The 27,420-nt window shown below is 37.9% G+C and overlaps 1 long non-coding RNA gene across 1 annotated transcript; it reads right to left on the bottom strand.

The window, feature by feature from the left end:
- Positions 1–7,851: 7,851 nt before the first annotated feature.
- On the bottom strand, positions 7,852–26,205 carry LOC116719461 (uncharacterized). The gene is made up of 3 exons (XR_004339184.1): positions 26,152–26,205; positions 9,394–9,396; positions 7,852–7,862 (listed from the first exon to the last, which is right to left on the bottom strand). It is a non-coding gene; the product is annotated as an uncharacterized LOC116719461 (long non-coding RNA).
- Positions 26,206–27,420: the final 1,215 nt, after the last annotated feature.

The raw sequence follows: 27,420 nt of genomic DNA, 5'->3' as shown, positions 1-27,420 counted from the left end.
AAAAAGCTTGAAGGGGGAAAATTTGGCCCAGCTGTAAAAGTAAGACGCAGAAAAAAGGAAGACGACATGAGAGAAGATGAAGAACAGGTGACATGCATAACCCAAGCATTGGGGAATCCTGAGTGCCTTCTTCGACATAGGCTGAAGGACGTGAACAATGTGAGACTTGATTTGCAAAACTTTTCAAGCGAACAGGCATAACATCACATGAAGTAGGAAGCTGTTTTTCAGGAGTTGCTTCATAATGTAATAAGCAATGCTGTGCATTGTGTGTGCTTAGTTAGACATACTTGGCCTTTTAATGGCAACATCACATTTCTTCTCCTCATAACCTCCCACAGGTTGGGTCTGCTATTCATCATCTGCTTAAACATGTTTTCTTATTATAAAAGAGGAAAGTGCATTCTGTTAAACAAAAAAATACATTTTTTAGCCTACTACCTGTCTGATAGTCACTGTAACCATGGAAACAGGTGACTGAATAAGACACCTGCTTTTGAAACTTGTTTGGGTAAGGTTATGTGCATTACCATAGACCTAGCATGATGTTAACATATCTTATCAAGTCTTTCAAACGATGAAGCCTCTGTAGTACAAAGTCACAACAAACATTTGTTAATACTGAGACACACATACCATATCCTTCACAGTAATTAACTTCTGGCATTCTGATTTTGCTACAGTGAAAATAATTAGGATTGATATATAGTGGTCCAATATATACAGTACACATAATTTTAGCAAATGGAATCAATAGATAAGACCCTTTTGCATCCTTTCCACAGTCAATGAATACGATTTCCGTGTTCATGCTGCTGAAATTATGGATCTAAGACATCTGTTGCTGCTGAAGGACACTTTTTAAAAGAAATCTTAATGTTACTGATATTATTCACTGCTGAAGCTCATATGCAAGCAAGCAATTGAGTAAAGTAATAAGAAAAAAATTACTTTAATTCTGTTGGTGGGATTCACTTTACTGTATGTCTACTATTTCTCCTTGCAAGACAAGATAGAATTGCAGAAACATCAGAAAAATATGATTAATAACAAGCCTTTACTGTCCTGCAACCTTGGTCCTTGGCACCTAAATGTACTAGATTTTCATAATGCATGCACAGAAATGTTGATGTTTACTTTTTGTACTGTTTTGGATTGATTATTGGACAAGCTTTTTTTAGCACCCTACTTTGGTGATAGATGGATTAAAGAGAGAAAAAAAAGCTTCTGTAACTTTGTTTTATTTGAAAATGGTGTCTTTCAATGTTTTCTAATCCCCATATTTTGGCTGTTCTTGAACTGTTCACTTCCAAATTTCTCTTCTCTCTTAATGTGATTGGACAAGCAAGATTGACCAATCGAGAAACAACTAAGTCATGCAACCTCTCAAGTTTAGGAGGAGGGACGTTGACTAGATTGTTCAGTGAGGGAAAAGAGTTACATGAGAAAGATAAGGGACAAATGTCAGCCCTTCATAGAAAATTGTTCTTGTAAATTTAAGGTGTTAGTTTGATGTTAATGCTAGTATTTTTTATGTTACAGTGTTATAGGCAGTATTTGATATAAGTCATACACTGTAAGAGAAAGGAAATTGTTCACTGACAGTCCCTGGTGTCTAAATGCTGAAAGTTTGCATTTCTTTTCAGGACTTTTTTTTTAGCCTTTTACAACTGATTTTATTCATGTTTAATACACATTCCTGGTGACTCCACTTTATTACACATAACTTACGTAATGACCTAACTTGTGTTGATATTTTGTTGTGTGTTTCATGTCAGGCCCAATAGAAATCTACCAAGAACAGTAATGCGTTCCATACCTACTTCCTGTGTAACACAAAGAAAAGTTGGCAGGCGAAACAGCTCTGCTGATCAGACAGGAGAAAGTTTCAGAAAGAGTGAGTTCTGATCGCTACAAGGGGAGTACACAGTAGTCCACAGCAAGATCCATAAACACTAACTGGCAAAGACTCAGCTGGCAGATATTCACCAACCTCCACTACTATCAACACACACACTCCCACACGCAAGCACACACAGTGGGAAGTGTCCTAAGGACATGGATATAGGTCCTCCCTGCTAAGTAACAGGGGAGGTGGTGGCCACCACACAGCCTCATTGATTTATCCAACAGCTTGCTCCTGTTAAAAACCCAGCTGTCTCTGTCAACTCGTGCACACACGTACCCACGTTGCATGTCTCCAGGCACGCAATTCACACACACAAATTTTGCTCCGTTCACGTTTAGTCCTTTGCTGATATCCTGCCAACCGCTGCTTCTGTCACTCTACCCCATCTCATCTGTGCTTGGCCTAGCGCCACTGGTGCAGTGAGCGTCTGTGTGTTTTCGGGGAACACAGAGATGAGTCTGGAGCCTATTTGTTCTTAATATCTGCCAGGAACCATTTTTACCTCATGCTGACTCTGTTTATTATGGCTGCGTGAGTACACACGGGCTCTACTGACCCATCACTTCTGCTGATGGTCGTTTTTGATGGAAAACTTGACTCCTCTGTCTGTTCCCATCTGTGCGCTGCCAACATTAAACTGCTGAGAGATTTGTCTTTCGTTTCCAAGTGTCTACCACTTTTTTGCATTTTTTTTTTAAATTTGGAACTGGTTTGATTTTCATTCTTATAAGATGTTTATGAGGGTCTCTGCTGCAGCAACACAGAAACACCCTGCCTGCATCCACCCACAGGGAATAAGCAATCAACAAATATTATGAAATATTATCGTGTTAAATATGGAGGCCTGTGGCAATGGTAACCTACAGGAACATTCTCCTGTTCCATATTCGGATGCCAGGTTAGTCCTAATCATGTTATGAGGATGTGAGATCGCCAAGGTTGCTCAATTATACATTCTCCCCTGCCTTTCATTCGTTCTGCCACCTCTTTTTCTCTTTCTTTACCTCTATCCCGTCACACAGATTATGCTCTCTCACTCTATTCTCAGCGGAGAGGCAGGAATCACACGCTAAGCTTTGAACATGAAAGGAAAAGCTGAAAAACAACAACAAGGACAACAGATCACTGCATGTGTCTAGGAGTGTTTGTGTGTTTCTGCTAACTTGAAGGCATTTTTTTTTTACTCGCTGAGGAATCTTTCCCTCTAACTCGGGCTTGTGTGCATATTTACGATGTTATTTTGGATGTGTCTGAGTGTGTTTGCGGGGGTCCTGACTTTCATGCTTAGCTTTTGCCTTTACCTGTGCTGCTCTATCAAGGTGGATGTAGATATGAAAGCATGTATCATTGCGTGTTTGTGTAGAAAAGCTCTTTAACAGGTTTACAGGCACCTATTTGCCAAAATATCTTCAATGAAGTAGTTATGTGACAGTATCAAGTCATTAAAACTTTGGTTTTGCTCAGGATGTGTCTGAAACCAAGTAACAGGGAAACTTTTTCTTAACCCCAAATAGCTGCGCTTTTCGAAAAGAATTGAGAAAACATACAAGTCTGTACCTTAAGTCTATCTGCACAAGGTGCTTGCTTTCTCAGTCGCTCGTTCTCAAGGATAAAGCCCTGAGTGAGCATAGTTTCACGGGAGGCTGGAGGTACAATGCTCACAATGTAATTCTAACAGTTTTGGTGCACAAAAGAACCACCCAGCAAGGAGTTAGACAGAATAAAGCTAGTCATCAAATGACACTCCATGGGATGTCACTTAAAACAAGCTGCTGGATGAAAGACAAATGTAGATAAAGAATGCAGCGCACACCACCAGCTCAAGTAAAATGGCTTCTCTTTCTCAAAGTGACACAATCATCTTTTAGAAACCCTCAAGCCATCAGTATGGCTCCAAACGTGAGTTTTGACTAAAAGCAAGTGTTGAAAGTAGATGGCCTGAGCAGAGAGCAACATCACACATGTAGCTTAATTTTAGCATACTCTGCCTCAGAGTATGCAGGGAGGATTTTATCATTTAGAGGCTGTAGAACAACGATCTCCACATTCCACATGAAGATTGGCATTGACAGTTGTGTGAGAGGTACAACTTTTGTTCTAAAACAAAAAGCCTACACAGTCTAAAACGAAAGTTACATATGTAACTACGGTTGTATGAATCCCTCCAGAGAGCGAGGTGGTGGCCAGAGGACCTGGTGGCACCATTGCGTGGCAGTATTGCCTCTGTCAGACTGCCCCAGGGCAGCTGTGGCTACAGTCCAGTAGTTTACCACCATCAGAGTGTGAATGTGTGGGTGAGTGACTGAATATAGTGTGAAGTGCTTTGGGGTCCTCTGAGTCGCCCCAATACAAATACAGGGCATTTACTATTTTCTTAGAGACTCCATGAAAACAAGACTTGGGTCATCCAATTTGAATTTATTGTGGATTTTCTCTAATCCAGGCCAGGCTTAAATGTTACACACAGGCTAAAACATTTAAATACGCCCACATTAAATAAACTGTCCCTTTGCTAGGTGCAGAAAAGCCACATACTGCTTTGGTCAGAATTAGTAGAGTTTGTCTAAATTGCACAATTTTCTGGCACTAGCCAAGCTTTTAAACATAATCCAAAAAATTTCCAATAGAGAATAAGGTCAGGGTCATAATAAAGGTTTATTGTTACCTTGCTTTATTTAGCCCAAAACTAGTTTAGATAATTTTGATTATTGTTCTGTTGGATTACTCAACTGTATCAAGGTTCAACCATTTAACTGTTGATTTAAGAAGCTAAAGACCATTATGTATTATATCCACCATTTAGGCAATGCACCAGAAACACTGGCAACAAAACCATAAGCATTAACCTGGCAGCAGGGGTCCTCAAATCCAGGCCTTGATGCCCAGTGCAATTTTTAGATGTCACTGGTCCAACACACCTGGATCAAATGGCTGAATTATCTCTTCAGTATGCAGTCCAGTCCTCCAGAGTCCTGCTGGCGACCTGATTATTTGACTCGTGTGCTGAAGCAGAGACATATCTAAAAGTTATAGAATGCTGGCCCTCATGGCCTGGAGTTGAAGAGGGCAATATAAACCTAACTTGGGGGGGGAGTTGTTTTTTTTTTCTCGTCTGACCATAACACTCAGGGCCTTACGGCAGTTTTATTTAGAATCAATAGTATATACTTAAAACCCAGGTCAATGCCAAGAACTACCATTTCTGACAAGAAATGTGGTCAAAATCCAGACAGAATTACATTCAAAAGCTGGTTGACAGCAACAAAAAGCATCTGAATGAGATTCAACTGGACAAGGAATGTCTAACAAAATATTAGTGAAGCTGTATGTATATCATTCCACATGTATGTGGGATTTTTATCCTGTGTGGAGAAAAGAAAATGCACAAATTGAAATTTGCACAGAGTACTTCATTTCAAAATTATTTGAAGAGTTATCTTGCAATTCCCCTCAAAAGATGTTTCCAGGCATTCTTGCCAATGGTGAATGCATGTATGCTTCTGATGGCTCTTAGTAGCCTCCTTGTGAGTGACATAATATATATGTGCGAGAAAAAGAAATCTAGAAAATCAAATATACAACTAAACTTTTGTACACTGGCCATCTGTGATACTACATTTGTACATCTTGTTGTAACCTGCTGACAGTTGAAGTGAAAACTCATCAGCCATCATGAGCTTCACAGGCCCCTTGTTGATACATCATCAACTCTCATTATCTGGCTTCTTCACTTTTTCTTCTTGCCATTTGTTGTAAAGCAAGATAAAACCTGCTCTTGCGCAACTTGTCAATGAGGCCTCTGCAGGAAGAAAAGGGAGTAAATGAACAGAGCACAAGGGGAAATATAGATTTATTGGTACTGGGGCACGTCCTGCTGTCATCTGTGGACACATCGTTGTCATCAAGTGTAATTTATTATGCCGCACAGGCGGGGGACAGTTTTAGTTTTACATGTAGTATCAATCACCAAGGCTGTCGTTTGGTTTTTAACTCAGTTGCGCACATAAACAGGCACATAAACATACACATGCACCTTCATTCACAAAGCCTGCTTTTAGAGGGAAAGCCAGGGCTAAAAAATGAATGCAGCAAACAACCATCCATCAAGCCAGCAAAATAACAGCGGCGACACTGAGCAGATATGTATAAACCCCTGCAATATCTGCAATCCCCCTGAGTACACAGACAATCAGCAATCACTGGCAGACCTGCACCACACTGCCTTCAGCCAAGCTTTGCAGAGTCTGTTCCAGTGTTGGCCTGAGCTTAAAGGTGCCATGCTGGGTCAAGGGTAGGTTTACTATAGCCTTGTTGACAAAGCTCCCAGGAGGACTTGTGGAGTAACAAACAGAATTTAACTTGCTGTTACAATTTTTAAAGAAAGAAGTACTTTTTCAGGATACATTTTCCTTTGGTAGTTTGTTTGTACCCTCTTTTAGAGTGGGTTAGCTGTTGCAAATTCATGGCCTTAACTGAACAAGTATTCTGTCAGTCCGTTAAATACTTTTAGATAAAGGGAGCATCAATGTATTTGGCTTGATTTAAGCCACTGGCTGATAACACATGTAGTTCTTGCACATGTTTATAGCTATAAATAGCTATAAATAAATATAGTTATTTATAGTTATAAATAACTATAAATAATTGCGGAGGCCTATTATTAACAACCAGCTGAATAAACAATACCTACTGTAGCTTGGCTAGTATTTAGACATTTAACATGTTTTTTTTAGGAATATTTCACATAGCTTGGTCCAAAGGAAGGAAAGCAAAACTCTGGTTAAATGAAATAAGCTAATGTTGTCCTCAAAAAACACTGCTTATACCAGCTGCGGTTTTCCTTACATACACAAACCCAAACACAATATATGTCAAGTCCGGGGTGGGATGATGGAGCCATGTAGATAGTGCTTGTTAATCTAGTCCTGCTGGGTCCCGTGTAGTCACTGACCTATTCCGCCCCACCATTTAAAATATCTGTTAATTTGATTGCATCCTGCACTAACTTTTTAAGTTGATGTTTTCCACAGGTTTTTCAACTGATGTGCTTTATGGAGTAAAAATTAATAAGAAAATAAGTAACACATTCCAACCACTGGCCCATTCGGCCTGGAGCAGACCAGCCAGCCGGGACACCTTTTCATCCATGGCCAGCCCATCCCTAATTGTGGGATTAATCGTTCTTATACCAGTCTCTTAGTTCCCTGTAGTTCAGTCCTTCAGGGCAGGAGGCACAACATGGTTGGCTATTATGTGATAAGAATTATTAGCAGTCTTAAACCCTCTGGGTGAGAATAAGCAGCTTCAGATTTAACTGACAGCAACAAGTGGCATGATAATCTCAGCACTCTGTATATTCCAACCTGATTTGCCATAGTAACAGGCTCAAGTCACAGATGGTGCGAAGCAGCAGCTAAAAATACCTTCACAGCTGGCGGACAGCTGTGTGGCTGTTGTGGAGCCAAATTTATTTGGAAAGCTCCTTAGAACCTGGCCTTTCCCCCCCAAGACTCACATAGTATGAATGACACCCTCATGCAAGCCGCATCCCTGAACAAAAGTTAAGAAGTAATCTCATAATTAAAACCAAAAAGGATATTTTCTGCAATGTAAAACTGAGGTAGTTAGAAAAATAGCAAAAGGTTAAGAACAATCACTCAAAAAACATGACTGAAACACTAGATAGGATAAAATATAGTTAGTGTGTCAAAAAAAATAAATAAATTAAAATACTCTATAGCATTTCACTACAGAAATGTTTTTGCCTTCTTAGACATTAAAGTCCCTGTAGTGACAGTGATCATCATCAATCAGAATTTCTAATAAGTCTAAAACAAAGGATTACATTCATATTGCTGTCTTTATGACTGTGTGTCTAAATTGAGCATACACAATTATAATAAAATTCAGTATTAAACAACAAATTTAATAGTTTAGGGTGATATGACAATGTCTACTTCATGGCAGTTCCTGAAAATGGATAACATGGGTGCTGGTATGATTTTGATAAATAGTAAAAAAAAAAAAATCCATGGGAAAATATAAACTCATTACTTTGAGTCTGTACATGATGTTTGGTTGAAAGAATAGTTCATAAAGGCCAAATATTGTCTGTCACACAATGTCACAAAAATGCTTAACATTGTTTTATTAACAGTTTGTCACTCTAGCATAATTACATGCAGGGTAATCATCTACATGTTTCTGACTAATTACCTCTAACAGCTGATTCAATCCACTAGTTTTGTATATGGTATTTATACATTACATTTCTCATCAAAATGAAGACCATTTAAAGCTACTATTATGAGCGGCGAATATAAAATTGTTTTATACTTTAAAGTTTACACACTGAATTTATGAAGTAAGTAAGGAAGCAGATCTTCAGTTGCCCTTTCTGATGGCTAAGTGAGGGATTCTTGTCAAGGTGGCTGACTAAGTAGAAAACAAATAGCAGCTCCTTTATTCCGGTTGCTGGTTTTGAGTTTCAGAACCAGCAACCAGGACAAACAGTATGAGCCTTCTTTTGCATCACTTTTAATTGAGTTGCTGTCAGATTAGGGCATACAAATGACTTCATTAAGCTAAGGTTCAAAAGCAGATACAATTTTTGAAAGCTACAACCACATAGCACTTGGTATTGGTCTTAATAATTTATTAATGTTAAGGGACTTATTTTTAAATCTATTTGAAAACCCTACACCATGAAAAACGAGAGCACAGAGTGCATGCCAGACAACTTTATGTGAGTGGGAAGTGAGAACATGTTTACAGAGGGCCCATGACTCTTTCTGACAGTCTAACAAGGAACGACGAGAGTGATTTATGATTTATAATTTAAGCATGGTAAAATATAGGGAATATTTGAAGCTTTGGATGATATTGTCAGAAAAAAAGCATGATTGGAGTTCACTGCTGTTTATGATGGCATGGACACTAAATAAGAAAATGTCAGTCATTAATTAAGAGATATTTGACTTAGATTTGGGAAAAACAATTGACCAACACATATAAAAACCTTTCGAGTTTCATTATGATACCACACTAATCAGCCTTTACTATGACTATTGTAAAAAAGAAATAACGCCTTTCTCGTAATGTTTTCCTTCTTGTTGCCTATTTTGCCCATTACATATCAAAGCAATTTAGTGTGCAAAAGGGTCCCGATATGAGCTATAAAGCAAATTCACCATTTATTAGCCACAGCATCCTAGACTGCTTTTAAAAGAATATTTCGCCCAGCAGAAAATAAGCTCTAAAATGACAGTCCTTCAGACCAAATCTTAAATCCCATGGGCACCTATGTGACACCATTAAGAAAAAAATGTCAGCTCGCTGATGCTCTGGTGTGGGTGAAGTGAGATCTTTGTTGGCTGAAACATCGAGGAAACTGTCACAGCAGCTATTAAAGAATCTGCTGATCCCATGCACAGACACTGTCAGGCGGTTATGCAAGCAGAAATATGGCATGCTGAATAGTGAACTATCTCTGCCGTCGTGTAAGAAACCAGCTGCGCTTCATCATTTGTATCTTTTAATGTCATGTCATTTAGAACTGGTCTTCTTTCTACATGTAAATGATGTGTTACTTTTGTGTATTTTTAGTGAATTTTATACATTTTAGGTGCCCTTAAGGCGCCTGAGTAGCAGTGAGAGTTACAAATGAAAGCACTTACTTCTACACTTATCACACAGCTGTAGCATCACAAGCAATTATTTTTCAGTTTCATCAAAATGTCCAAACAGCTCTCCCAAAACAGCTGTCCCACTTCCACAACAGCTGTGCCACCCTTTCCTAATCTCAGTGATTTCCCCTCAATGTCTTTTTTTCAGACATTGTTTGTGTTCCACATCAATAGTAAGGATTGGCATTGTCATGTACAGTACTTTGTATTTTTGTTGTAGTTAAGTCAAATTGGTAAAACCTGTTTTGGACTGTTCTTGCTGTTTAAGTGTCCACAAATTTTTGATGTTTATTAAATAAATATGCTCAGCAGAACAATAAGATTTTTTGAAAGTTACAAAAAAAATGTGGCTCAGTTTTGAGGAGAGGTTCCCAGGTTTCTTAGGATTCTACAATTTGTTTGTCATGTCACTTATTCAGTGCACATTCTTGCTTCTCTTTGCATTTTGTTGGTTGTAATAAGGCTGGGTAGTGTTTATGTGAGTGACAGGAGGTAGGCATTCTTTCTCAGACAGCACTCATGGCTGCACTGATGGATTTTAAAATAAACAAACTGGAGCATCTCTATTTTATTGAGGCAGGACTCAGTCAATAAGCTACACAATTAGGCTGAAGTTACCTTACAGGAACCCACTTATTGCCACATTTTTACTTAATTATTATTTTCTTAATGCAAACTTTTAAGGCAAATCAGACAAAGCTCCTGGTTTTTTAAATTGTTGAAGTACTGTAGTCCCTACATACAGAAGATCCCAGGCAGTAAAATCAGCATAACTAGAAGTGAAAGCATTCCATGCATGTATTGTAAGGATATTTTTGTTATGTATGAACCAAAGAATGATCCTACTAAAAGCAAGCTTTAATGACAAGTAACTACAATAGTATTCAAATAGTCTTTTAGTGATGTGATATGATTGCTGTCTGTCAGTTACATTAGTGTTTCAGGTAAAATAGTGATTTTAATAGTTTGTCAGGTTGAACAAAGCATAAAATCTGTCAGTTTTTATCTAAAAACTTCTGAAAGCACATCTATAAATCCATTCAGCACCCGCTAAATGTAGCAGTGTTGCTACATTTAGCTTAAACATTAACTAAAGCAGTTAATTGTTAAGAGGCAGGGCACACCCTGGACAGGCCAACTATAGTTCATGAGGAAATGCATGCATAAACTTACACATAAGGGCAATCAAGAGTTTCCAATTAACATGCAGGCTTTCAAACCTTGGCAGTAGGCTGGTAGGAAACCCACATATACACAAGGAAAAACATGCAAACTTGCACAGAAAACTGTTGGCCAGGATTGGAATCAAGGTCCTTCTTGCTGCAAGTCAAAAGGGCTAACAACACACAACTTGTAGTCTACACAGTTTCTCTCCATATAAGGGAAAATTTCTTCCAAATATCAAACAGGAAAATAAAATGTTTGTGCAAATCTATCTATTTACAACTTGCATGTCCACACAAATTGGTAAGTCCCACTAATGGGATCAACCAGGCATGAATGCTTCTCAATGCCTTCAGGCTTATTTACTTTCTCGAGTAAACACAATGGTGCAGCATATTAACGTCAGGAAACCCTAATTCTGTTTAATAGTTGAATGTCTGAAGTACGCTTATTTTTGTATGTTGTAAGGATCAGTGGAGACGAACAACATTCATTTATAATGATGTTTACATGTTATGCTTTCTATTCCAGTAGGAAGGCATGTTGAAGAGCAGCATCTATTTCATTTTCTCCTATCATTAATTTGATCTAAATTTTTCTAATTTTTTTTTTTTTTTTTTACAAAACAGATCTTCTGATATAGTCGTGTGATTTGATTGTGTGCATTTTAAAACTGGGATAAAATAATTACTTTTTGCAGGGTTAAGAACTATATAAATGGTAGCTGCTGTTCAGATTGTACATCTGGATTATGTGGATTAAAAATAAGCCCATACACTTTAACAATTCTGTCAGAAATGTCTTTTTGTCATTGTGTAACAGAAAATATAAGGAATGAAAACCATTCACCAATCCTTTCTCTGTATTAATTTATCCTGGCACTGTAATGTGTCTTGCATGTTTTTTTTTTTTGTTGTTTTTTTTTTGCTTTCATCATGAAAAACACTTTGAATTGTCTTGTTGCTGAAATGTGCTATAAAATTAAACTTGCCTTACAATATAGTGGGATGACAGCCATCTCAAGCAATCCTTAGTTACACCCTGAAGGAGTGACAAATATATCTCAAGGTACTACAGACACACACAGGCCATTCGATCTACATGTATGCACTAACTCCTATAGGCAATTTAGACTGAACAGTTAACCTCACATGTATATTTTTTTGGACTGCTGAAGGAAGACATGGCACCAAGAGGAGAACATGTGAAGTCCAGCACCTTCTTGCTGCTTTCCTTCCTTGCAGCAACAACTGCTCCACTGTGCAGCACATAATCGACTTTAGTTTAAATCAAAATGCAGTCTTAATCAGTCGCCTTTTATTCAATATTGTACGGTGGATTAATGATGTGTCAAGAAAAAAGGAACATGCAAATGAGAACATCGCTATTTGGAATTTGGCAGTAGTCAACTAGAGGAGAGCGTAGGTAAGCAGAAAGACTGGATGAAAGTGTTGTGTTCATCATCTTTGTTGTTGTGCCAGGCAAGATGTGTGTTAACTGTGTTTTTGTAACCCTATGTACTGAGTCTGGTGGTCATTTAGGAATAAAAGACAAAGAGAAGTCTTTTTTTAGGTGAAATGTTGTTGAACATTGTAGAAGTTAACTTTGTAATGGAGAAAAAACACTGTCTGCAAACTTCCAAGAAACATTTGTTTGCTGTAGTAAAAAAAAAAAAAAAAACATGGGCAAGGGTTTGTGTACAAAGGAACAAAGAAGAGTAACCAGACAAAACCCCCTTATGGAGATAAAATGCAAACTCCACTCAGAAAGACTGAGATTGGCTGAGACTCAAACTGGCAACCCTGTGGCTGTGAGGCAACAGTACAAACAACAGCATGCACAGTCCCCGGTTTGAGACCAATTAAATGAAATCTGTGACCATTAGGACAAAATGTTGTCCTTGTCAAAGGTGGTTGGGTATGATGCAAACCTGTGAAATTTAATTATGCCTTGATTTATATAATAAATTGTCTCATCAGCTATATGCTGCCAAACCGAGGATGATTTTACATCTGACTTTGTCCTTTAATTCGGCAAATAAAGCAAGCAAGGTTCCATCGAGGTGAGCTGTTTAATGGTACTTTCCTCTTCTGGTATTAGTCCTGGAACTAATTGGACTAAATAAATACTCTGTGGACTAATTTGATTCAATTGTGTTCTGTGTCTGTCAATATGTCCGCCCTTCAGTTGCTTCCCTGGCTAAATTCGTCTTGTTAGCCTGGGGTCTGTCTTTCCCCGTGGGTTAGTTGACTGATGGAGACCAGCTAAAAAACTGTCTTTTAAAATGAGGCAAAATTAGCCAGAATCAGGTGATTTTTGCACAGAGTGGTCAGAGAGGAGTTTTATGCCGTCTCTTCTCTCTTTCAAATAAGTTTGTGGGAACAGATACAAACCGGTAGGTTTGTACATATGCATGCAAACAAATCCACATGCACACATTCAGTGATGCAGAAATTGACTCCAATTAGCTGTCCGCTGGTCTCTTTCCTTCCCTCATCAGTGCAAGAGTGAGAGCCTCATCATTAAGAGAGCATGTTTAATGACGGCAGGCCTAACCCATCCTGATGCGGTGGCTCTTTGATATTCTGGAGGTGATCCTGTACACCTTCCCTCTGCTCACCGCAACAGCTAGTCTTTCCATCTCTGATATTTCTCTTTCTCTATTTACTTCAATATGTGTTGGATTTTTTAAAAAGTGTGTTGGATTTACAGTGTCGTGAAAAAGTATTCATGCTACATTTTGTCTGGTTGCAGTCAAAAACGTCAATGTGTTTTAATGCAGTTCTAGGCAGTGCAGTAAAACTGATGGAAAATGATTCATGGTTTTAAATTTGTTCCGTACAACAAACAATCTGACAGGTGAGTCATGCAGTTGCAAGTCAGTCCACTTTGGCAGCCCGGAGGAAATATTGAGTTGAGTCCATCATTTCTTTAGGCCTCAGAGGTTTTTTAGTGAACATTGGTTAAGAAACAGCATCATAAAAGTAAGAAGAACTCCAAACAGATCAGAGACAAAATTGGGGAAAATGCTAAAATAGGGTTATGATATAATGTATTAAGTTATGGTTATCTTAAAGGGCACTGTTCAGAGAGTCATCCAAAAATAAGGTAAAGTACAACTGCACCACTCAACACAACTGACAAGTTGGGCAAGGACAGCATTAATTGGTGAAACTTGGTAACTCTGGAGGAGCTGCAGAAATCCTCAGCCCCACACCAAGATGGAAGAACCTGTTGACATGTCAACCATCTGTAGGAGAATAGAGTAAGGATGCTTTGCTTCTGCTGGATGCTTTTCTTTTGCAGAGTGAATGGGAAGATTAATGGAGCTAAACCCACATCAGTTTTGGGGAAACAATCTGTTCAAGAATGCCAAAGACTTTAAACCAGCATATAGGTGATTATTGCTGTAGGCTACACATACAGCCAAGGACACAACATTTTATCCAAGTCCTGACCCAAATCTATGATGAGATTTAAAAATGAATGTTCACAGATATACTCCGTTCACTGGAACTAAGCATCTGCTATTTTGGAAAGAATTTGGAAAAAGTTCTGTTTTGAAATGCTACTCGATTTGCAACTAACTACAGTAACATCTGGTTCTGTATTAAATTGGGAGGGCAGGATACAAATACAGACCACCTTTCTCCTCCCAAAATATAGTTTTCTCAAAAATACAGCAAAGAATATCCACCTCCTAAACAGATTTCCTTTGCTTTTTATTTTGGTGAAGACATGTATGTTTTATCTCTTAACCTTCTGAGGAAGGATCAAGTGCTCATTTTGCACATTTGTCAGGGTTAAGCTATTTGTTTTCATGCTCTACAAGGAATTGTGATGCCATGATTGACATCTTTCATTGACAGCTGCCCCTCAGCTATGCAGCGCAGGAGCTTTGTTTCCTGCAGCTGAGTGTGAGCATCTGTCAAGGGGAGATGAAGCAGGAACTAAAATTTATCACTCTTTCAACTTTGAATTTTTTTCCTAATTTGTTTTTCTGAAAATTGAAACGGCTTAAATGGCTGTAGTACTAATTAGTAAATTCATGCTAACAGATGCAGTATTTGAACCCTTTGTAGTTTATAAGTGTGCTCTCTTATGAACAATAGCATTATCCCTAAATTTTATATAATTTAATTTTAATGTAGAGAAGCAAATTATCAATAAAAGAACTAAAAAACATTAAATAAAAGTTGATTTGCATGTCATTAAGTGCGAAAAGCTCTTAGTCTTGTCAAAAATAATTTGTGGATAAGGCTGGAAAGGGCTGCAAAAATCATCAGCTAACACAGTTCCACTGGCATATTTTTCCCTTGCTTTAGGTGAACAAAATCTACCAGTGGATCTAATACTTTTATCACACAGAATTACTTACTAAAAGCTCCTATGTCTTACTGAAAAGTTACTTTTAAGTTAGTATTGTCTTATTGTAATAAGATATTTGGACTAGAAACTAGACAAGCAATACTTATCCCAAGTTGGACATGGAAGCTATGTTAAGCAATCTGTGACTTTTTTGTCTGATTCTAAAAAGAAGAGCTGCAAAAAAGGCGCAATGAAACGCTGAAGAACTCCAAGAGATGTTGGGATGCAGCCTGTAACTCAACCCCCTTTGCCGATCAGTGACCAACCCCCTTTGCCGACATTGCATGTTGAGCCCGACTCAGCACGCTTGGAACTGCATGGCAAAGTAGTTTCTAAAAAAAAAAAAAAAAACGTTCAGGGGGAATATTATGTACTAACACTTAAATATTAACACTGATTTAAAAAATATAGTGCAATGACATCACTCTTTAGTGTCATACATTTCAACAACTGATAGGAGGAGAAGAGTGTAAAGAGAAATGCAATCCTGATACAACTCTAACTGCAAAGTTTGCAAGTGGACATATCATGAGCAGATGCTCAGTATGCACATTTATCAGTCCAGCCGTGGCCATACCTGAGCAGACAAAGTGACATGCTGACAGCAGCTGCATGGCTCTTGGTAAACAGACAGAATTTTGTCTAATATTGTGAGATATTGTAACGTTTGCTACATCCTTAGTTTATACATTAGAATTACTTAGCAAACTACGACATCCAATTTAGAGTAGAGAAATATGGATGCTGTATCACCAAGCCCGAAGCTAGTTAGTTTAGGACAAGTTGCCTTTGGAAAAAAAAAAAAAAAAAAATATATATATATATCACAAATCAAGAAATTCTGCCACCACTGCAATTTATCTTTTTATTCTTTGTTGAATCCAGTCAGTAAGTATGTAATTGTTGCGCATACTTTCAGTAATCTACCAGAAACCTTCTACCAACCATTGATTATGAATGTCATTTACTGTGGTCTGCTTGAGGAACAGCACTAAGGTCAGAGATGACAGCAGGATCAATAAACTTATTCACACGGCAGGAGGCAAAATTGGTCAGAACTTGGAGATGTTTTCTTTCAGTTAGTGAGGAGCAGTAGGTCACTGAACAACCCGCTTTAAATCACGAACAATCTATACCACTTCTTCCTTGACTCCCTGCTGAGATAGAGGAGCTCATTCTCCAGAGGACTTATCCAGGCTTTTGGAAGCAGTAAAGCTGTTCTTAGCTTTCCACAAAATAAAACATTAAGGCTGAAATGGGTTTTACTTCGCACCTAGTTTTAACGCTTTGTAAACAGACTGTTGATTGTTTCATTATTAGATTACTTTTTTTTTCAATCAGATGTGAGTTTGCCAATTTATTAGTCAGCTTTAAGTCCACGAGGACTTTTATAAATAACATACTTTTCCTTTCATGAGCTCTACAATCCAAATAACTCATGGAAAATACAATAAACAACATTGTATTTTCCATGAGCAGATTAAAGTTGATGTACCTGGTGATTTAAAACTGTAGGTGTCAGGAAACTTTAAACTCCAGCTTAAGATAGGCAAATGGCACCAGCACATATTCAAATATAAGCGTAGAGACAGTTGAGTGTCTACTTGACCTCCTACCATGCAACTTTCTGGTCTTCTGACATTACCTCTGAATGGTCCTTTACAAGTTTTTTTTTTCTTTTTTATACATCATATAATTTTTTTGAACTGTTATTAATAGCTCGAGGCAAAGAGCCTTTGTTATCAAGGTTACTGTGGTTTGAGCTTCAAAGTTTAATTGCTTGCATTCTTTTTTTTTGTAAAGAATTATCCAGATAATGGTGTCCAACATGTGCACATATGAACTTCTTCCATTTTCTCTCTACCGGATTTTCTCTGTACCTTTCAAAATCTCCAGTTCAAAGACATAAAACCTAAAACCACTACCCAATTTAAATAGTCTGTTTCTACACATACTTATATTTGATATATTGGTAAAATAAAAAGAGAGGCTTGTGCCAATAAATCAGAACTAAAGTGCTGATTCAGGATACTTTTACATGATCAATCTGACTGTAAAACAGAAACCAAACATGCATGAAACCACCAATTTTATTCTAAATGTACATTTGGAATTCACTGCTGTTAAAATGATTTTCTTCATGTTCACTGATGAATGCAGTGTGAAATTGACTTTCTCTCATGTTTAAATTGGGTCACACTTAACTAATAAATGTTTATATTCTCAACTAAATGTAGGTCTTCAACATTGTAACATATGCTTAATTAAAACTAGTTCATTGTAGTTCTGGATGTGTGTTTATAGTCCTAACAGGACTTTTTCCAACATAATCCTGTGACCATCTTTCCATCAACTTTGACTAGTTTCCATGGATACTGTCACTTTTGCAAGCAGTGTAATTCTTCACATTACCTCTCTGATTACACAACAGGACTTCTTTTAATAAGTAGTTTTATTAATGTCATTATTTTTCTCTTCATCAGTTCTACTCCCTTATTCCACCCATTATTCATGAAGGCTTTTACACAATGTTATATTCCTTGTCTTTGCTATTTTCCATTGCATTTTCATGCACAAGTTCCTCTGAATGTTGCCTAATAAATATCCACCCTTCATTATCTACAGAATTACCTAAATGAACAACAAAGCATATTGCTACAGTATCAATTTTAACTTCCAACCTAATTATGAGTAGGATTAGTAAAGTAATGGTCTAGCTGTCGACAATCGGAGAGCTTTGTTTCAGACTACTGCTTTTGATGCACTGAGCTGCTTAAAGTAGCTGGAACAGCAATTTCAGATTTTATTTGAATTGTGGATAGCAGCATTCAACAGAGAAGCCACTAAGACCTTGAGAGAGAGTGGCAGCAAGGATAATTAACACAGCTACGAGGCTGAGAAAGTAGACTTATAGACATAGATACAGACAGGCTTATTTCTATGGATCATGGCTGGATATGCTCAAATGTTCTTAAGGGATTTACTTCACATAACTGTTGTTTCAGCAGCCAATGTGCTGCATGTAAGACTTGGAGATATTCCTTGTCAGGGGCAACAAAAGTGCATATATATATTTCATTATTTGCAAGGGGGAAAAAGCTTGACATGTGATGGTTATTTGATTTATTTTCATTGGCATTTTAGAGAGGCATGTTTGTTTTGTTTGTTTTGTTGTCATTGTTTTGGATACAAGAATATAATATTCTCTTGTTAGGGAAGGTTTACTGTCTTGGACAGCTGTCGTATGTGGTTTGCGGAAATATAAGTTTTATCAGCCAGAGTGAAATCAGTGACAAACTTGGCAGATTCCATCCATACAGAATGTATCCAGACAGAGAGAAGTTGTTTTTATCTAATTCTACAAGTGGGCGGCACAAAGCAGACTTTTAACTTTCAACCTGGTTTGCCCTTGGGAATCCACAACTCAAATTGATATACTGTACATCTCCATTACCATTACAATTATGTAGTTTCAAAACCCTACACTTGCTGTATGCAAGTTTTGTAATAATGCTTTTGGCTTTGGCCCTCTGTCTGTAGAAGAGTACAGGCCTCAGTGGAGCATGCATATAAACACAGCACTTCCTGTATTGTCTGGCTAATCAGAGCCTCTCGGGGGATTAGGAAACTGAGAAACAATAACCAGCTACTAACTTTTATCCTGTAGCAATTAGAGCAGAAAATAGGCAAGTTCCCCGTACCTAGCTGTGGCTTTCCAATGGTCACTTATTTTAGGAATTATAAAAACAACCAAATGCCAGTACTTCTGAGTCTGTAATTATGTCTCAGAAGTTGAGCCCTTCCCAAATGTTGATGTTAATAGATGTTTTTAGAGGCTGAATGTCCCCCTCGATGAATGTTATGTGTTTCTCTGGCTCGTCCTCTCTCCACTGGCGCAGTACAGATTAGTTAGCTGCTACCAGTTGGTACAGACTGGAGCTCCAAACGTTCACTTAATGAATTGGCAGTCATTTGTGTGTATGTATGCGTGTGAGTGGGAGAAATAGAGGGGGAGCAAGACCAAGGCAGGCCAGTGAGATGCTAAATTAATAGCAGTCATCTTTACATGCTTCCCTCTGCTAGCTAAGCCTGCTAATGAACAGACTTGGACGCCTGCGGTTAGTATCACACAAAAGTGCACATACACACTGATGTACTTAAAGGTTTCAAAAAAGGCCTGTGGATTTGATAATGACGCCAAAGACACACAGATACACACCCACACACACAACTCATTGACCCGCCACTATTGTTTCAGCAAGCAAGGAAGTGTCTAGCTACATTTAGTTTGTTTTAGCCCTTTGCGCCTACTTTTTATATCAAGTATTTCTTTCTTTCAGGAGTTTTAAAATGAGCCACATCACCAACATAAACACAACAATGCACTGGAACATGCATTGTTCCAGTGCATTGATCCAGGCATCTGGCATCCAACATGCCGGATGCCTGTTGTGCAAATTACGCGAAGTAACTTCAGATGTTGCCTCTCTGTCACATTAAATTAGCACAGTGGTTACCTGCGTAACACATATTTTCACCCAAGAATATTGAAAAAAATTGTTGAACGGGGATGCCACTAGGGTGCTACAGGCGCAAGAAGACGATCCCCGACTGCTTGCCATTTCTTCCCTGTCATCCCCGTGGACTGACTGCGTGCATCTGCAAGTATCTGCTGGTGTGTGAAGGCAAGATTGCAGGGTTTTCACAGGGGGTGTGATGCAAGCCAAGCTTGTGCTTTTGCATGTGTGTGTTGTCCCACTGGATAAGGCTGAAGCCAACTCCAAGAAATGGATTGGCATGGAAGGCCTCAACAGAGATTGTGGGGTAAAGATGAAAAAGTTCCTTCACAGAAGCAGAAACCCGCTTCTCCTCTTTCACCTTTTTCCACTGAACGCACTCATTAAAGCTGCAATTTGGTATTCAAGAGCGTATGTTTACATGGTAATGTTTTACCCCAATTAACATTTAACAGAAACAACAGTTGTAATTATGCTACTCCTTGTAATGAATCTATATAGAACACTAGATACACTTTTAAAGTTGAATTGGTCTTAGAAATGATCTTTCCAAAGAATATTTGAAATAATTTAAATACACCTGTTTCTTTTTTAGTCAGATGATGCACCAAGATTTCTTGCTTTACACTACCAGAACATGACTAACCACAAGTTAGCTTCTTTTTGGAAATAAACTGTGTAAATGTTCCCCTAAATATGTTACATTTTATGTTTTTGTGCATATTTTTATGTAAATTTGTTTACTTCTGCAATATGTTACCTCCTGTGGTTGGTTGGTGGCTACGGTAGTTTTTCTATTAGTTATAACCACAGCTTGGTTAGCTTTCACTAGATTTGTCGCTAGTCACTTGTTAGAAAAAAAAGTCACTAGAAGGGTCTGAAAAGTTACTAAATATAGTAATGAAATTGCTTCATTAACAACAGTGCTTCTCTTTTCCTGACAACAGTCCCGCTTTACCCCCTCTGCTCATCCCCACACTTGACCACGCCCCTAGGTGTATGTTGGCTCCGCCCACTTTATTGAAATTCGTTAGAATTTGTCAGGGGTGGGGTTCTTCTTTTACAGACAGCTACGCTTTAAAGAATTTGAGCATTAAAAAGAGGCTACAGTTCATCTGCCAATTAAATATTTTCAGCTTGTTTTTGTAAGACAAGATTTGTGAATAATTCTTATCCAATTATTTTTTTTGTTCATCTGTTTTATAGGTGTGAATTCCTGAGGTGAGGGGAAATAGTCAAAGTCTATTTCTGGTTTATTTTTTGGCCCCTCCAAATGACATGTTTTGACAGAACTGGATGGGGCTGTTTGCATATCAGATGACGTGAACAACAAGTCATGCAATTTATTTTCGTGTGTGGATGTCTGTGAGTAAAAGTTGTGTACTTGTGTGTGCTGTGTGTTTTTTTATGATTGGCATGTAAAAAGGCACTGATTATCTTTTAGATAATTACTGCTGTGGAACAGCGAATGTTCAGTTCTTTGATTGGGTGACAACACCAAAGAAGTACTGAACTGCATGTTTTTTTCCTTTATTCCCATTCTCTCCTCTGTTTTCACATCACCTCTTCATTTACATGTGCATTTGTGGCGCATTTATGTCCTGAACTAGAGATGATAATACTCTTCAAGTTTAATAACTATCATTAGAGCTGGTAAATATAATTTAGAAGTAATGCCAGCAATAAGCCTTTGAATTTTTCAAGCGTGTAAAATTGACTTTCAAAATGAAAACAGGAAAAATCCTGCTAAAACCTGGTGCCAAGCTGCTAAACACATTTAAAAATGTGTGAGACTTTTTGTAGACTGTGTCTAAAATTTAGGTAATGGCATTGCCCCCATGGCTTAGCATTTATGTGTAGAGGTCATTGGTATTTTGTTCCCTTTCTTTCAACGATCAAGCTCGCCATTTCTGTACCACAAAGTTTGTGGGAAGATAAGGCTACAAGTTCAGCAGGTTTGAACTTAGAGAAGCCTGTTGTTTGTCATGTGACAGTTTTAACAAATAAGTAAATAACATATTTTTATAAAAGTTACCTACTGAATTTTAACACGTTAGTCCAATCGAAAATCATCACCGTATTTGGTATTTGGATTAATATTACCACAAAGCATAAAAACACTTTGCTGTGTTTTTCTATCCAAGACATTTTATAAACATTTATATTAGCTGTATATTGGTGAATATTTCACCCCCCACCATTTCTTAGTAAAATTATTAAAATAACTAATTATGTGGCTGAGATTCTTCGAGACATAATATTTTGACATATGCTCACATATCAGGCTTAGCATTATGAATGTGATTCAGAAGTAGTACCACTTTATGCATGCAAATCTACATATTAATCCATTATCTAACACTCTTATCCCTAGTGGGGTAGGAAGGATTGCTGGTGCCTATCTCCGGTGGACAATGGGCGAGAGACAGGAAACAGCCTGAGCAGGTCGCCAATCCATCGCAGAAGTGTGAAGATATACATTGTTTTTTGCTTATTGCCTTGGTTTGCATCTTAATTAACATTCCATTTGTACATTATTCCCTTAAGTTATTGTAACCCTTCAAAACCTTCTTATCTTTCCTGACCAAACTGGAAAATAAAGTCCTAAGTATGTGCGCGTGAACACGCCTACAAGCACACAGCTTCTCTTGAGACAAAGTTGGCAGACGCAGAAACTTGTGCAGATGGCTTGTTTGGGACCTGTGTCATGAAGTGTGAGAGATGCAAGTGTTAGTAGCCAAACTAAGATAGTGTGTGTATTTTCATGCAGAAAGTCAGCTCAGACAAAGAATATGTTTGCTAGCTATGAAAGTTGTGGCCAACTTACAGCAAATAAAAACAGAGATGCATTCAGTCTGTTATCAGTGCTTAGAAGTTTGTTGTATCAGAAATGGGGCATTTTATAAACATACAATAATGCAGTGCATCAACAGTCCCTATGACTTGTGGCAAATTGCAGATGTGGCATATTACGGCCTGCATTTAACAATTAAACAATCTTGATTTTCTTTCATAAAAAAACATATTGGTAAAGTACGTAACAAACAGTTTTGCTGGCATCCCTCTAACATCTGCAGCTTTTCCAGCATTAATGTGGAGCTTTTGACCGCTTTTCTGAATAAAGCTTTCTTTGGACAGTCATGTCTTGGTGGCTTGGCCAGAGATCTTCACAGGAAAACTCTATTTAAACAAATATTTTCTTTCACACATATGGACTTTATTTAAAAATTAGGTCACCCTTGTGTTTGGACTGAGTTTTAATTTGGGTATTAAAAAGGGCACTTTAAATAACCCGCAACTTTTTGTGGGCCCAATGCAGAAATGTCAGAGAAATAGTTTTGTGTTTGAAAAGAATTCAAGTTGTACCGACACTTTTGCAAAATACCATAAGGCCAATATAAAAGAAAAAAAGATATATCTTACTGTTTTGGTACTGTGTTGGCACACTGAAAAAGACATTGCCTAAGACTGATGTGTACGCCAATCCTACAAAGACCAATCCACACTTTATTCTGCACCACCTACTGTAACATAAACTGGCCATCCTTTGAAGTCCACACAAGCAGACTTAAAATATTCCCACTGAGAACAAGGCAAAAGAAAAAGAACACAAACAAATCATGAAAGTACTGCAAATCTTTTCAATACTTGAACTGGGCCATTGTCAAGTCAACAAAAAGCAGAAGCAGAAAACAACACAGCTTCTAAGAAGAGGGGAACAAGAACAGGTGCTTTAATATTGGTATTTGAAAATGTGTTGTTCAGACACTTTGAAAAAATGCTCTCCAAAACATCATATCCTGGTGTTCTTCAAAGGGCCAAACCGTGCTTCCTGTAAAGATAAGCACTATAGCATAAGTTGCTTAGGGTTGTATGTAGAGGTTGGCGCAGTAAGCAGAGAAAAGTGTGACCCCAACATCTATGAAAGGAATGTTCCCACAACTAAGCTTGAAATCTTCACACACAACTGGAGCTTCCAGATTTAGAAAAACAACAGCAGCAACAAAAACAACAACAGAGTAGCAGTCTGAATGTAGCAACAACCCTTGTAAAGCATTTCGCTTGAGCAAGCAAGAGTGCATATAGTTAAGAATCACTTTTTAATCCTCTTTTAGTGGCCATTAGATTGTTATATTAATCTGTTATTCTTTTCGCGTTTTAAAGAAAGCACAACAAAATAAATGCCTGCACAATGTACCAATTGTCATTCAAAACAACTACAACTATATAAATACTATTAATAACAGTTGGTCACAATACATAAAGGCAGCTGAACATCTGACTAATCAATTACACACCAATTTACAAGGTCACATAAGATAAAAATCTTTGAGGGAATGACTTGTATTTCAGAAATTAACTGAGGCTGCAGAAATTTAACGCCATGATGGATTGATGACAAGGTGTGGTGGTGAGAAACAGGGTCTCAACACCTAACAAGGACATTTTACATTGAACAGTCAATCAAAGAACACTGAAATACTGTCACACATGATTTCCACTGGTGAGGTTCAGCAGAAATACCAAGGGAATCTGTCATTCCTTCTCAAATCTTCCCCCAACAGTCGGCAAAAAAGCACAGCTCTTCTTACCAACCTTGTGATTGGCTGACAGTAACTGTGACTTTTGCTAGATCTATTGTCCTCTGGGCATGTGCGATCAAAGCCACTCTCTGGAGTTGACAACCATGAGACTGCACTCAGCTACAATTCAGCCCTTTTGCCAGCTCAACCTTATTCACCAACATCATCGGTGAGCTGGATGACAAACTACAGTGGTCTCAACTCTTTGTCTGAGCAGAGGAGGACTCTGTGTGACCCACTTGAGTCAGAAACTCAAGGAAACAGCACAAGCCACATCAACTTTTTTCAATCAAGTTGAAAATTGAGGCAATTGACACAACATTTCTTAATGTGGCAGATGGTAGAAAATACATACTGGTTTGAAATACAAATAAGCAATTTCACACTGTTGTCTCTATAAACTAAAAGCTTTACTTGCTTATTTTCTTCGATATTTAACAGCAGGTTTTGTTCAAAGAAATGCCAAAGGTATTATTTAGTCCAAATAAAGCCATGTGGAGGCATATGAAACAGTAGTGTGTTTAAAACTGATATTTGTGCTGGCAGTCTAATTAATCCATCTTCCACATGTCATGTTGAATTTGAGTTTGCAGTGATATTAATGTAGATTAAGCATAAAAACAAATTGGTTCCTGAAAAGTGTCCTTCAAACCAAAGTAACTGAACTTACTGTACTGTTTGATAACTCAGATCAACTTGAATGTATGCATGTTTGAATCAAAATTATTTTTGTAAAATACCTCAAGAAAGGGATTTGTTGTTAATTAGCACTATATTAATAAACTGAATTGAATTGTAACCTGTTCCTGCTACTTTTGGTGTTACATGGTTGTATCATAGGTGTATATGTTAGCCCACAAAGATTCCTTTGTGCTAACTTTGTTGCAAAACTGTTGAGCTTGTTTTCGAAAACAATGCTAGGTAGTTATATTAAAGGCTCTCTTCCAATGAATGGTTTCTTAAGTGATAGTGCTGTTAAATTTTGACTAAATTGAACTTGGCATCAAAGTCCTGTCCAAGTAATTCACTGTACTTGTGTGTCTTATTTAGTGCATTTAGGTAATTTCTTATCCTTTGTCTCACATATGAGAATTCATAGGAACCTCGTTTCATTACCGGAGTTTTAATTCTGATTAATTGACAGTGGCCTTCACATTTTTCTGCAACCTTGCTAAATATTTGTAAAAAGCTTGGAAGTAATTTTTTTTAATGAAAATAATTTTGACTTAATTTTCTTTCCTTGTTGAAAAATTCACATTAAAATATTTAGTTTTAAATAAAGTCACTGGTGTCACACTGGTGTCACTGAATCAACTTCAGACTTTTGACAAACGTTTAACATTCTGATTTCCAGTTTTCCTTGGTTTCTGACATAACAAAATGTCCCAATTCTATAAGTTGCACTCAAAATTGAAAAAAAAACTACTAAAGAAAATGCTACTTAATAAATAAGTGGTTTTCAAATGTCAGGAGACATTAATATAAACAGCTTCTCTCATTTCTACATAAACCCTCTGATGCATAAGTGGGTCCTTTTGGACCCAGTGAGGTCATCTTTTTGCAATATCTTTGTAATGAAAGGTTTTCATCATTTCAAATTCCAGGTATTCCCCAACAAACATGTTATTGATATCATGCAATTCAAATTTTTTATTTACCTTTTGCACATTTTAAGAAATAGCAATGTACTATATTACTACCCCATTCTTCCATAAGTGGATCCAAAATTACCCGCATTCATTTTCTATAGAATTTAATGGGAATCTTTGTTTCTTACCAGCTGTGACTGTCAGGAACCATACACACTGAATCCTAAGTCTCAACCCTGAATAATAATATTTTACAAAGCAAGAACTTTTACATATAATTATCTTTATTTTTACCTCACAAATGTGTGTGTGTGTGTCAATCATCAGCGCTGTGACAGTGTTATTGTCACAAATCAACCTATTAGCCTTCTTTAAAGTTAGCTAATACTAGTTATCTAACCAAGCTAGCTAACATTACTGCCAATACTTTATTGTCCATGTGTATTATTTGCGTGTGCATGTCCGTGTGTGTCTCTGTGTGTCTGACACCCTGGATCAGAAAACCAGGAGAAAATGTGTTGAATGACATGCAAAACCTGTTGATCAATGTGTTCAAGGTTCTTTCTTTTATCATCTCAATAAAAAAAAATCATAGCTATATAAATAAATGCATAAATAAATGAGCTGAAAAAGAATAGAGTGCCTTCTCCTGGTCGGGGAGGATGTCCTGCCGCAAGTGGAGAGGGAGATTGACAGGCTGATTGGCGCAGCGTCCGCAGTGAAGCAGGTGAAGAGAGAGTGAAGAGAGAGCTAAGTTAGGCTCTTGATTTACCACTCTAAGTTCCTACCGTCATCTATGATCATGAGCTTTGGGTCATGTCCGAAAGAACGAGGTCACGGATACAAGCAGCCAAAATTAGTTTTAGTTTTTAGGGTGTCTGGGCTCTCCCTTAGAGAGAGAAGCTCAGTCATCTGGGAGGGAATCAGAGTAGAGCCGCTGCTCCTTCATGTCGAGAGGACCCAGATGAGGTGGCTCGGGCATCTGATTCGGATGCCTCCTGGTTGCCTCTCTGGTGAGGTGTTCTGGGCACGTCCCACCAGGAGGAGGCCCACGGGGAAGACCCAGGACACGCTAGAGGGACTATGTTTCTCAGCTGGCCTAAGAACGCCTTGGGATTCCGACAGTGGAGCTGGAACAAGTGGCTGGGGAGAGGGAACTGTGGGCCTCCTCACTTAGGCTGCTACCCCCGTGACCTGACCCCGGATGAACGGAAGAAGATGAATGAATAGATGGATGAATAAATGCACATACATACACTCAGATACATGATGCACACAGCACAATAGAATACAGACAGTAATGTTAGCTAGCCAGCATGTTTAGTTTCACAAAACATGCTCTTTCTATCCCTTCCTCCCCCTGCCCACACACACACATAAGGACGCTGACATTGATCCAACATTGCTGTTGTTGTCATTTCATTTTAAAAATGTTCTACAAATCGTCACAAATGTTCTACAATTTCTTCTAAAATTGCTTAAAGTGAAAATAAAAATATTTCAAATGTGAAATAATTCTTGCGTGAAATAAAACACAGCAGAAAGTATCATACTAAATATTATTTTGAATCAAAATGACAAAAGTAGCATAAAAACACAATGATT

Source organism: Xiphophorus hellerii, chromosome 5 (assembly GCF_003331165.1).
Source record: "Xiphophorus hellerii strain 12219 chromosome 5, Xiphophorus_hellerii-4.1, whole genome shotgun sequence".
Lineage (NCBI taxonomy): Eukaryota > Metazoa > Chordata > Actinopteri > Cyprinodontiformes > Poeciliidae > Xiphophorus > Xiphophorus hellerii.
The sequence above is the reverse complement of the archived record's forward strand: the minus strand, read 5'-3'. Positions and strand labels throughout refer to the sequence as shown.